The sequence below is a fragment of the Plecotus auritus genome (assembly GCF_963455305.1).
Source record: "Plecotus auritus genome assembly, chromosome: 7".
In the NCBI taxonomy this organism is placed as follows: domain Eukaryota; kingdom Metazoa; phylum Chordata; class Mammalia; order Chiroptera; family Vespertilionidae; genus Plecotus; species Plecotus auritus.
The window spans coordinates 85,948,780-85,959,720 of NC_137774.1; positions in this window are offsets into that span (position 1 = coordinate 85,948,780).

Consider the following 10,941-nt stretch of genomic DNA (forward strand, 5'->3'; position numbering starts at 1 on the left):
AACTTGCTCTTAGAAACGTGGGTTTAAACGATTTTCACACAAAGCTTTTCTCCATTTTTCTGTTTTATTTTCTATGTACTTTCTAGGTGCTAACCCAGATATGCACACTCTTAATTCTCCTGGGAATATATAGTTCTTTTAGTCATTGTACATTATGTCTGTTAAATGAAATGTGTATATCAGCCTCCCACTAAAGCAGTCTTGATTTCTTACGTGTCTTAAAGCAATGTGTTGAATTGACTTTTTTGTATATATCATATTGGTTGAATTCTTCAGATGTGGACTCTTGCCTTAGGTAGAGGCTTATATTTCTCTTAAGCATCAATACTATGGCCCGAGTTTCTGTTTTCTCAACCAGAAAGTATTGATATTTCATGTACTACAAATGTGATTGGAATAAACCTTGGGAACAGAAGTCCTTACCAATAAAATTTCATGACCCATTCCTTTTCCAAACTGATTTTTGGTTCTTCATCTTAGGAAAATATACACTGTTAATGTTTTTCACATTAAAAAGGTTTTCCTTTTAAGCCACAGACATCATTGTCATACTTTGAAAAATTAGAGACATCCAGTGGGGGGAAAAATAGCAAGAGAAGGATGTTTGTTATCACTACATTTAATGCTGTTTGAAAGTTTCATCCAAGATACTCAGTCTTCAAGCAGAAATAAAGGTAGAGGGGAAAGGAGTCTAATATAGAGCTGTTATAACCTGGTGGTTGCGGACATGAACTTGAGCTAGAAGGCTTGAATTTGGTTTTGAATTTTGACTCTGCCACTTACCTTACAGCTCTTTGACCTTGGGCAAGTCTCTCGTGTTTCATACATTTCATCTGTGAAGTGGGATAATAATAGTACAAGCTTCAAGGGGTTGTTGTAAGGATTAAATGACTCAGAACACTACATAGCAATGCTAAGTGCTCAAGTGATAGCTTTTATTTGTAGGTGATTTTTCTATGTAGAAAACGTAAGAGAATGAATTGATATTGAAACTATTATTAAATTTCACTGAAGTTATGAGATATGAAATGTTAAAATAGCCATTAAAAGTAACTGTACAAAATGACTTTTCTTATCTCCTTACTAGTTACTTAGCAAATATAATGGGAAAAATTTATTCATAATAGATACACATATAAATCACCTGGAAGTAACAAGAGCTTTTGGGATTTATATGAAAAGAAATTACAAAATTGAGTAAGAAACAAAAGAATAGAGAGAAATACACAGGGCCTCTGTGGTTGCATAGGGTCCTGTGCTCAGAAGGTCCCTGTGATAGGGCTTTAATGTTTTGTCTGCCATCTTGAAATGCTTAATTTTATATTTGAATTTGTGCTTTTAAGTGAAGTCTGATGGAACAATGAAGCATGGTGGCAGGGTGATGGGATAAGGGCTGGAAACCTCCTCCTATCACCCCACAGGATGGCTTCTTGGTCTTTCCACTCCCACCCTGTGGCCAGTCTAACCAGGGCCTGGACACTCAGATTTAGTTGGGGCTGAGTGTGCATACCTGTGGTGTCTTGGGGCAAAGCTTGATGGCACATCATGTGGATATCTGGCTGGGAGCTGCATCTTGGTCAATGGGGGGGCAGGGACACATCTCATGCCTACCCTTGATCTCGTGTGCTCTTTGGAGGAAAGGCTGAACCTAGGGCTGGGGATGGGGAAAAAATGGTGTGAGAAATATCTTTTATGGTCAGGAAGTAAGAAAGTAATTTAAGACTAATAGGAATATCTCAATAGGACCTGAATCAGCTTGAAAGGGTTCCCACTGGCCAAATTTGGGACAGTTTGAACAAAAGAAACAGCATTTAATTGTGAAAAACATTAAGTAAATACTGTTGGGGGTTTTTCTTAATGAAAAAAACAAAACAAAACAACCTTTACATATTGGAGGTTACCATTATACCAACCCATTTGGGAAGGACTATAGTTGACACCTAATTGATGGAGGAAAAGCCTTCTTCACAGAAAAATGCTTAGTAAATGTAGAAAAAATAATAGAATTTAAAAAATCATTGCTTTAGCCAGGTCAGGATGACTTTATTGGTGAATAAGTAACATCAATCCTTCTCAAACTTTTCTAAACAGCTGAAGAGAAAAAACTTCCTAATTCATTCTTATGAGGCCTGAATTGCCCTGACACTAAACCTATATAGGGACACTACAAGAAAAGAAAACTAGAGACCAATTTCCCTGATGAATATAGATGCAAAAAAATTCTCAACTAAGTATTAGCAAATATAATTCAATCACACACTAAAAGGATTATATTCCTGGAATGCAAGAATGGTTCAACATTTGATAATCCATGCAATATCACATTAACAGAATGAAAGGAAAACATAATATGATTATCTCAATTGATACAGAAAATTTTGATAAATAACAAAATTGAAGGAAATGGAAGGAAACTACCACAACATACTGAAGGGTAAAGTGTATATAAAAAAATCCCAAAGCTAACACTATATGGTGAAAGACAATGGTTTTTCTCTAAGACCAGGAAGAAGACAAGGTTACCTGTTTTCACCACTTCTATTCAAGATGACACATGTTGGGTTTATCTGGCAAGAATTTTAAAGACACTATCATTAAAAAAACACCCATTAAGGAGAAGGTGAATGTGCTTGAAATAAAAAGCAGAAACCCCCAGCAAAATAATCAAAGATATAAAAAAGAACCAAGCCCTAGTTGGCTTGGCTCGGTGGATAGAGCGACAGCCTGCAGATTGAAGGGTCCCAGGTTCGATTCCGGTCAAGGGCATGTATCTTGGTTGTGGGCACATCCTCAGTAGGGGGTGTGCAGGAGGCAGCTGATCTATGTTTCTCTCTCATCGATGTTTCTAACTCTCTATCCCTCTCCCTCTCTGTAAAAAATCAATAAAATATATATCTTTTAAAAAGAACCAAAAGGGAATGTTAGAGCTGAAAATGATAATAACTGATTTTTTTTAAGAAAAACCTCACTATTGGGCTCCATATCAGAATGGAAATGACAGAGGAATGAATTTGTGAACTAAAGATAGAAATAAATCTGATCAGGAGGGAGAAAATAGACAAATTAAAAACTGAATGTAGCCTTAGGAGGGATCTCTGGAACAATAATGAAAGATCTAGCATTCTTGTCATTGGAGTCCCAGAAAGAGAAGAAAAGTACTATGGCTAAAACAATTTTTAAATAAATAGTGGCTGAAAGTTGACCAAATTTGGCCAACAGCATAAATCTATAGATTCAAAAAGCTACATGAACCCCAAACAGAAGGAACCCAATAAAGCTATTCAAAGACATGTCACAAATTTTTCAAAATTAAAGACAAACAAACAATCTTGAAAGTAGTCAGCAAGGACACGTTGCCTAGAGCAATGATTTAAAATGACATTGGATTTCTAATTAGAAACCATGGAGGCCAGAAGGAAATGCTGACAAGGATGTGGAGAAAGTAGATCACTCGTACAATCCTGATGGGAATCTAATGTGGTATAGCTACTCTGGGAAATTGTTTGGCTACTTCTTATAAAACTAAACATGTAATTATCATACAAATCCCACCAATTGCATTGTTGAACATTTATTTCATTTATCACAGAGAAATGAAAAACGTATGTTTTACACAAAAGCATGTATACAAATGCTCACAGCACCTTTATTTATGATAGCCCCACAGTGGAAACAATCCAAATATCCTGCAACAGGTGAATAGTTAAACTGTGGGACAGTTATACAACAGAATACTACTCAAAAGAAGGAATAAGCTATTGATACAATGTCTTGGATGTATCTTAAAAGATAAGCACTGAGTAAAAATCTTCAATCCCAAAAGGTTACATATTGTATGATTTCATATATATATATATATATATATTAGAGGCCCGATGCATGAAGATTCATGCAAGAATGGGCCTTCCTTCCCCTGGCTGCTGGCACTGCCTTCACTCTGGCCCAGAGCCTCCTTTCTGCCTTCCCACACTGCCCAGAGGCCCAGAGCTGCTGGGGCGGTACAGAAGGCCTGCATCATCACCATGGCGACAACGCAAGCATCCCGCCCCACCCCTGGCCGTTTGGCAACTGCCTATGCAAATTAACCCACCATCTTTGTTGGATTAATTTGCATACTCCTGATTGGCTGGTGGGCATCCCGAAGGTACGGTCAATTTGCATGTTTCTCTTTTATTAGTGTAGATATATATATATAAAACAGTTATAGAGATGGAGAACAAATTAGTGGTTTACAGGGATTCAGAAAGGGTTGAGGAGGGAGCTGAGTGTTGTTATAAAAGGGCAGCACAATGGTTCCTATTCATGTGAAATTGTTCTACATCTTGACTATCATGGTTATTATACAAGTTTACACATGTAAACCATAAATGATATTATGTAAAACTGGTGAAATCTGTATAAAATCAATGTAAATTTCCTGGTTGTGGTATTGTACAATGTAAGATGTTATCCTTGGGGGGACCTGGGGGAAAAGTACATGGATCTCTACCTATTATTTCTTACTCCTGCATGTGAATTGGCGTTTATCTTGAAATAAAAAGTTGGATTTTTAAAATCTATTAAATCATATGGAAACAACCCCAAGCCCGTCAAGTAATGAATGAATAGAAAAACAAAAAATGGAATTTTTGTGTGTGAATTAACCTTAATTATATATTTTTTGCTCTTAAAAAAAATTTTTTTCTTTATTGATTAAGGTATTACATATGTGTCCTTATCGCCCCATTGCCCCCTCACCCCCTCCCTCATGCCCTCACCCCCCTGGTGTCTGTGTCCATTGGTTAGGCTTATGTGCATGCATATAAGTCCTTTGGTTGATCTCTCCCCCATACCTTATTTTTATTAGATTGAAGAAAAAGGTTGCCCATGACCATATGGGTGATCTCCAAATCTTTATTAAATTTATTGGAGTAACATTGGTTAATAAAATCATATAGGTTTCAGATGTGGATTTCTATGATACAAGATCTGTGTATTGCACTGTGCCCACCACCCAAAGTCAAATCATCTCCCATCACCATATATTGAGCCCCCTTCAACCTCCCTACCCCCTTCCCTCTGGCAACCACCACACTACTGTTTGTGTCCACGAGTTTCAGTGTTATATCTCACATATGATGAAATCATATGGTTCTTAGATTTTTCTGCCTGGCTCATGTCACTTAGCATAATATTCTCAAGGTACATCCATGTTCTTGCAAATGGCAGTATTTCATTTTTTTCTTATGGCTGAGTAGTATGCCATCAAACAATGGAAAATTAATCAGCCATACAAAGAAGGAAATACTGATATACTCTATAACAAGGATGACATTATACTAAGTGATAAAGAAGTAAAACAAAATACCATTTATATAAATAGAATCATGTATGATTCCATTATATAAAACTAGAGAGAGAAACCAAGATGGCGGCATAGGTAAACACCTAAACTGCTGCCTCACACAACAATTTCAAAACTACAACTAAAAGACAAAATGGACATCATCCAGAACCACAGGAAGGCTGGCTGAGTGGAAATTCTACAACTAGAAGGAAAGAGAAAAGCACACTGAGACTCAGAGGAGCTGCGGAAGGCAGAGGTACCGAGGTGCGCACAGAGAGGGCGAGCAACTGAGTATGCAGCTGGCTTTCTCAAGCGGGACGGAGACAAAAGCTCCCAATTGCACTGAACTCCAATTAGGGCGAGACTCTGGGGACCCAGACTCATTCGGGGAGAAACTGGATTGTCTGGCAGCAGATGGAACTTGAGGGCAGCTTTCTCTCAGAGGTGCTTGCAGCAATTATCACGGGACACTGAGACACAGGGGCCTATTAGGGCAGGGCTGATGAGAAACCAATGCTGTCTGCTCCGCCCTGAGACTCCGCCCCATCCAAGCTGAGCACAGAGGCTTCTGCAAGTTTTCTCCCATAAGGGTGTCTCCAGCACAGAAGTTCTTCCAGCATAGACACAGCTGATCCACACAGCAAATTGGCCTGGAGGTTAATTCCTCTCAGTGATACCAACAACAATCAAGGCTTAACTACAACAAGACTGTGCACACAGCCCACAAAGGAGTGCACCAAGAGTGTCCACCTCAGGTAACTGGGGAGGCTGAGCCACTGGGCCCTATAGGACACCTACCACACAAAGCCACTCTATCAACTCAGGGAAGCAGCCAAAATGCGAAGACAAAGAAATAGATCACAAATGAAAGAAATGGAGGAAAGCAAACGAATGGATATAGAGTTCAAAACCACGGTTATAAGGTTTTTCAAGAATTTCCTAGAAAAGGCCGATAAATTTAGCGAGAACCTCAAGGATATGAAAAAGGACCAACTAGAAATTAAGCATACACTGACTGAAATAAAAAATATTATACAGAGATCTAACAGCAGACTAGTGGATCGCAAGAATCAAGTCAAAGATTTGAAATACAAAGAAACAAAAAACACCCAACTGGAAAAGAAAAAAGAATCCAAAAAAATGAAGATAGTGTAAGGAGCCTCTGGGACAACTTCAAGCGTACCAACATCCAAATTATGGGGGTGCCAGAAGAAGAGAGAGAGCAAGATACTGAAAACCTATTTGAAGAAATAATGACTGCAAACTTCCCCCACCTGGTGAAAGAAATAGACTTACAAGTCCAGGCAGCGCACAGAACCCCAAACAAAAGGAATCCAAAGAGGACCACACCAAGACACATCATAATTAAAATGCCAAGAGCAAAAGACAAAGAGAGAATATTAAAAGCAGCAAGAGAAAAACAGTTAGTTACCTACAAGGGAGCACCCATACAACTGTCAGCTGATTTCTCAACAGAAACTATGCAGGCCAGACGGGAGTGGCAGGAAATATTCAAAGTGATGAATAGCAAGAACCTACAACCAAGATTACTTTGCCCAGCAAAGCTATCATTCAGAATTGAAGGGCAGATAAAGAGTTTCACAGATAAGAAAAAGCTAAAGGAGTTCATCAACACCAAACCAGTATTATATGAAATGCTGAAAGGTATTCTTTAAGAAGAAGAAGAAGGTAAAGATAAAAATTATGAACAATAAATACATATCTATCAACAAGTTAATCTAAAAATCAAGTGAATAAAAAAATCTGATGAACAGAATAAACTGGTGAATATAATAGAATCAGGGCCATAGAAAGGGAGTGGACTGACAATTCTCGGGGAGAAAAGGGTGTGAGGGGTGCGGGAAGAGACTGGACAAAAATCATACACCTATGGATGAGGACAGTGCTGGGGGGCGGTAAGGGCTGAGGGTGGGGTGGGAACCGGGTGGAGGGGAGCTATGGTGAAAAAAGAGGAACAATTGTAATAATCTGAACAATAAAAATTTATTAAATTAAAAACAAAACAAAAGAAAAATAAACTAGAGGCCCAGTGCAGGAATTCATGCATGGGTGGGGTCTGGCTGGCCTGGCCCCAATTGGGGTGGATCGGGGCTGGGCCTGTCAGGAGGAGGAGATGGTGGGAGGTTGGCCGGCCAGCCAGCCTGCTTTGAATGGGGCCCAACCAGGGCCAGGCCAGCTGGGGGAAGGGGCTATTGGTAATCAGCTGGTTTGGGTTGGAGAGGCCAATCTGGGGTGGGCTGGGTTGGGGGAGGGGCTTCAGGAGGTTGGTGGGCCGGCCTATCAGGGGTGGGCAGCCAGGGGGAGGGGCTGGGAGCCTATCATGATGGGGCAGGCTGATCGGGGGCGGGGCTGGCCATGGGGGAAGGGAGGGAGCATTTGACTGGAGGCTAGCTCTTGATTGGGGTGGGAGAGTCAGATCAGGGGCAGGCCAACAGGGGTGAGGGGCTGCAAGGTAGGCTCCACCTCCTGATTGGCCAGTTTGCTGGCCACAGTGGGTGTCATAGCAACTGCTTGTTACGGTCATTATGGCTGTTATGGTCGCTGGCTTTTTATATATATAAATGTACAAAATAGGCAAATCTATAGAGACAGAAAATAGATTAGTGTGCCAGGGACTGGGTGGAGGAGAGAAAGGGGAGTGACTGTTAGTGAGTACAGGATGATAAAAATGTTCTGGATTAAATAGTGATATTGGTTTTACAACATTGTGAATATACACAAAACGCTGAATTGTACACTTTATTTTTATTATTTTTTGGTATAGCAAAGGTGGAAATTTTACTGAAGAACAAGTATAGAACAAGTACTTGGGGAAGGGGAAAGAATCTCACAGCACAGACTCCCACATGGGCATGCGGAAAAAGTCCCACAGAACAGACTCTCACGTGGGGAGGGGGAAAGAGTTCCTGAATTGTACACTTTAAAGAATGAATTTTGCCCTAACTGGTTTGGCTCAGTGGATAGAGCATCGGCCTGAAGGGTCCCAGGTTCAACTCTGGTCAAGGGCACATGCCCGGGTTGTGTGCAGTCGGCAACCAATCAATAATTCTCTCTCATCACTGATGTTTCTATCTCTCTTTCCCTCTCCCTTCCTCTCTGAAATCAATAAAGAAAAAAAAAGAGAATGAATTTTATGATGAGTTATATCTCTATAAAGCAATAAAATATCAAAATAGCTCATTGGTCACATGTAAAATTTTTCAAACCACTTCTCCAGGCTGAATTATGGCATTTACTCTAAGACTGGTCTTTTCTTGAGGTTACTATTACCTAAAGTAGATGTGCTTTAAGGACAATACACTGTACATGATTTTAGCAGCTTTCCTTTTGTTTTCTTAAAAGTTCCCCAGGTGATTTTGCTAAGATGTTTGTAGGAATAAACATTTACCAAAAAAAAAAAAAAATGTTATCAGGGTACAAATATAAGTGGAAAGTACTTTTTCAAATAAAAAAAAATAGAAAACATTTTAATCATTTAAAAATGCATAAAATTCAAATTTAAAGGCCCTAGCTTGCTACTCAGTGGTTAGAGCGTAGGCCTGCAGGTCAAAGGGTTCTGGGTTCGATTCCGGTCAAGGGCATGTATTTTTTTTTAAGTGGGGAAATATTCTTTCTTTTTCTTTATTTTTATTTTATTGTTTAAAGTATTACAAATAGTAGTACATATGTCTCCTTTTTTCCCCCATTGATCGTCCCCCGGCTTCCCTTACCCCCTGGCAAGGGGCATGTATCTTGGTTGCAGGCTCCTCCCTGGAGGCCCTGGTCAGGGCTCGTGCAGGAGGCAACCAATCAATATGTCTCTCTCACATTGATGTTTCTCTCCGTCTTTCCCTCTCTCTTCCACTCTCCCTAAAAATCAATGGAAAAATATCCTTGAGTGAGGAACAATAACAACAACAACAAATGTTTTTTACTTTTTGGCACAGTAATCTCATTTCTAGAAAGCAATGCTAAGAAAAGAGTAGTGAATACAATAAAATTTTATGTAAAAATATTGACTACCAAAGTGGAAAATTTTCAGTGTAAATTGTTGTAGAGGGAATGTTTAAATTGAAGGATAATTATGCAAAAAACTATCCTAGGATAATATTAAGCATAGTTCCAAATTTGTTTTAAAATCCCATTCAATGCTTAGGGAAAAAAAAGGGGGGGGGGAGGGAAATAAATGCAGCAAAATCTTATCAGTAGTTACCATTGGATTTGAGAATTGCAGGTGGTCTTAATTTTCCTTTTCAATATTTTCTAAAATTTTAAACTTAATATAATGTTATGGTTGTTTTATAACTAGAAAATTAGAAAAATTATTTTGAGACTATAAAACGAAAGCTATCCAAATTACTGTATAACACAGAATTAGAATATTATTCAGCAATAAAAAATAATGAAATCTTGCCATTTGTGACAATGTGGATGGACCTACAGGGTATTATGCTAGGTGAAATAAGTCAGACAGAGAAAGACAATACGGTATGGTTTCACTTAACATGTGAAATTTTAAAAAATAAAGCAAATGAACAAACCAAACAAAACTAAAACAGAGACCTAGAAACAAAGAACAAACTGATGGTTGCCAGAGGGCAGAGGGTGGAAGAATGGGTAAAAAAGGAGAAGGGGAATATAGTCAATAATAGTGTGATAACTTTGCATGGTGACAGATGGTTACTAGACTTAGTGTGGTGATCACCTTGTAAGGTATATAAATGTTGAATCACTATGTTGTACACCTGAAACTAATATAATATTGTATGCCAACTATACTTTAATAAAAATTAAAATATATAAATAATTGATAAATTAAGAAAAGTGACACAGCTGTCTCTGAGCAGAATTTCCTGGGCAACCTCTCTGTGCTTGCCAATGCAGAATGTGACCTGTAGGGATAGGGTCGCCCCCTTGGAAAGTTCTGAGGCCTGCTTCTCTTTAAAAAAATAATGAGTTGTCTGCAGGGCTGGATGTCTGGTTTAAATTTCCTCTACAGAAGTACACGCCTGCTGAACTCTTGCTCCCTTAATAAAAAGTCAATGAAGCTGAAAGGTATCTAATTTTTTGGATCTGGGTGGCAGCCAGAAGACTGGTAAGCATTCTTAAATCTGAAGGAATTTCACCTAAGCATTAAGATTTAACCTGAAATTCTGGTGGCATCTACTTTGGGCTTAACAGGTAGGATGTGGGAGGTGCCTGATAATTTTCTCCTGGTTTGATAAGTAAGATGGGTGGGTGGACCGGATCACTATTTGAAGTGGAATATTTCTCTTATCACTTTGTCAATAGTAGGGCCTCATTCTGAAAGCCCAGTCTATGTGTTTGGATCAACCAATCAAGTGGGGGCTGGGGTAGGTGGTCTGTTGAATGTTCTTTCTTTCTTTTACATTTTTTTATTTATTGATTTGAGAGAGAGAGAAAAACATCCCTTTGTTGTTCCACTTATTTATGCATTCATTGGTTGATTCTTGAATGTGCCCTGTCCGGGTTCTATAAGGACAATGCTCCAACCAACTGAGCTACTTGCCAGGACCAAATGTTCTTCCTTTAAATGCATATAAATTCTAAGCTGTGACATGAAGTTTGTGTATTTTTTTTCTTTGTCACAGCCC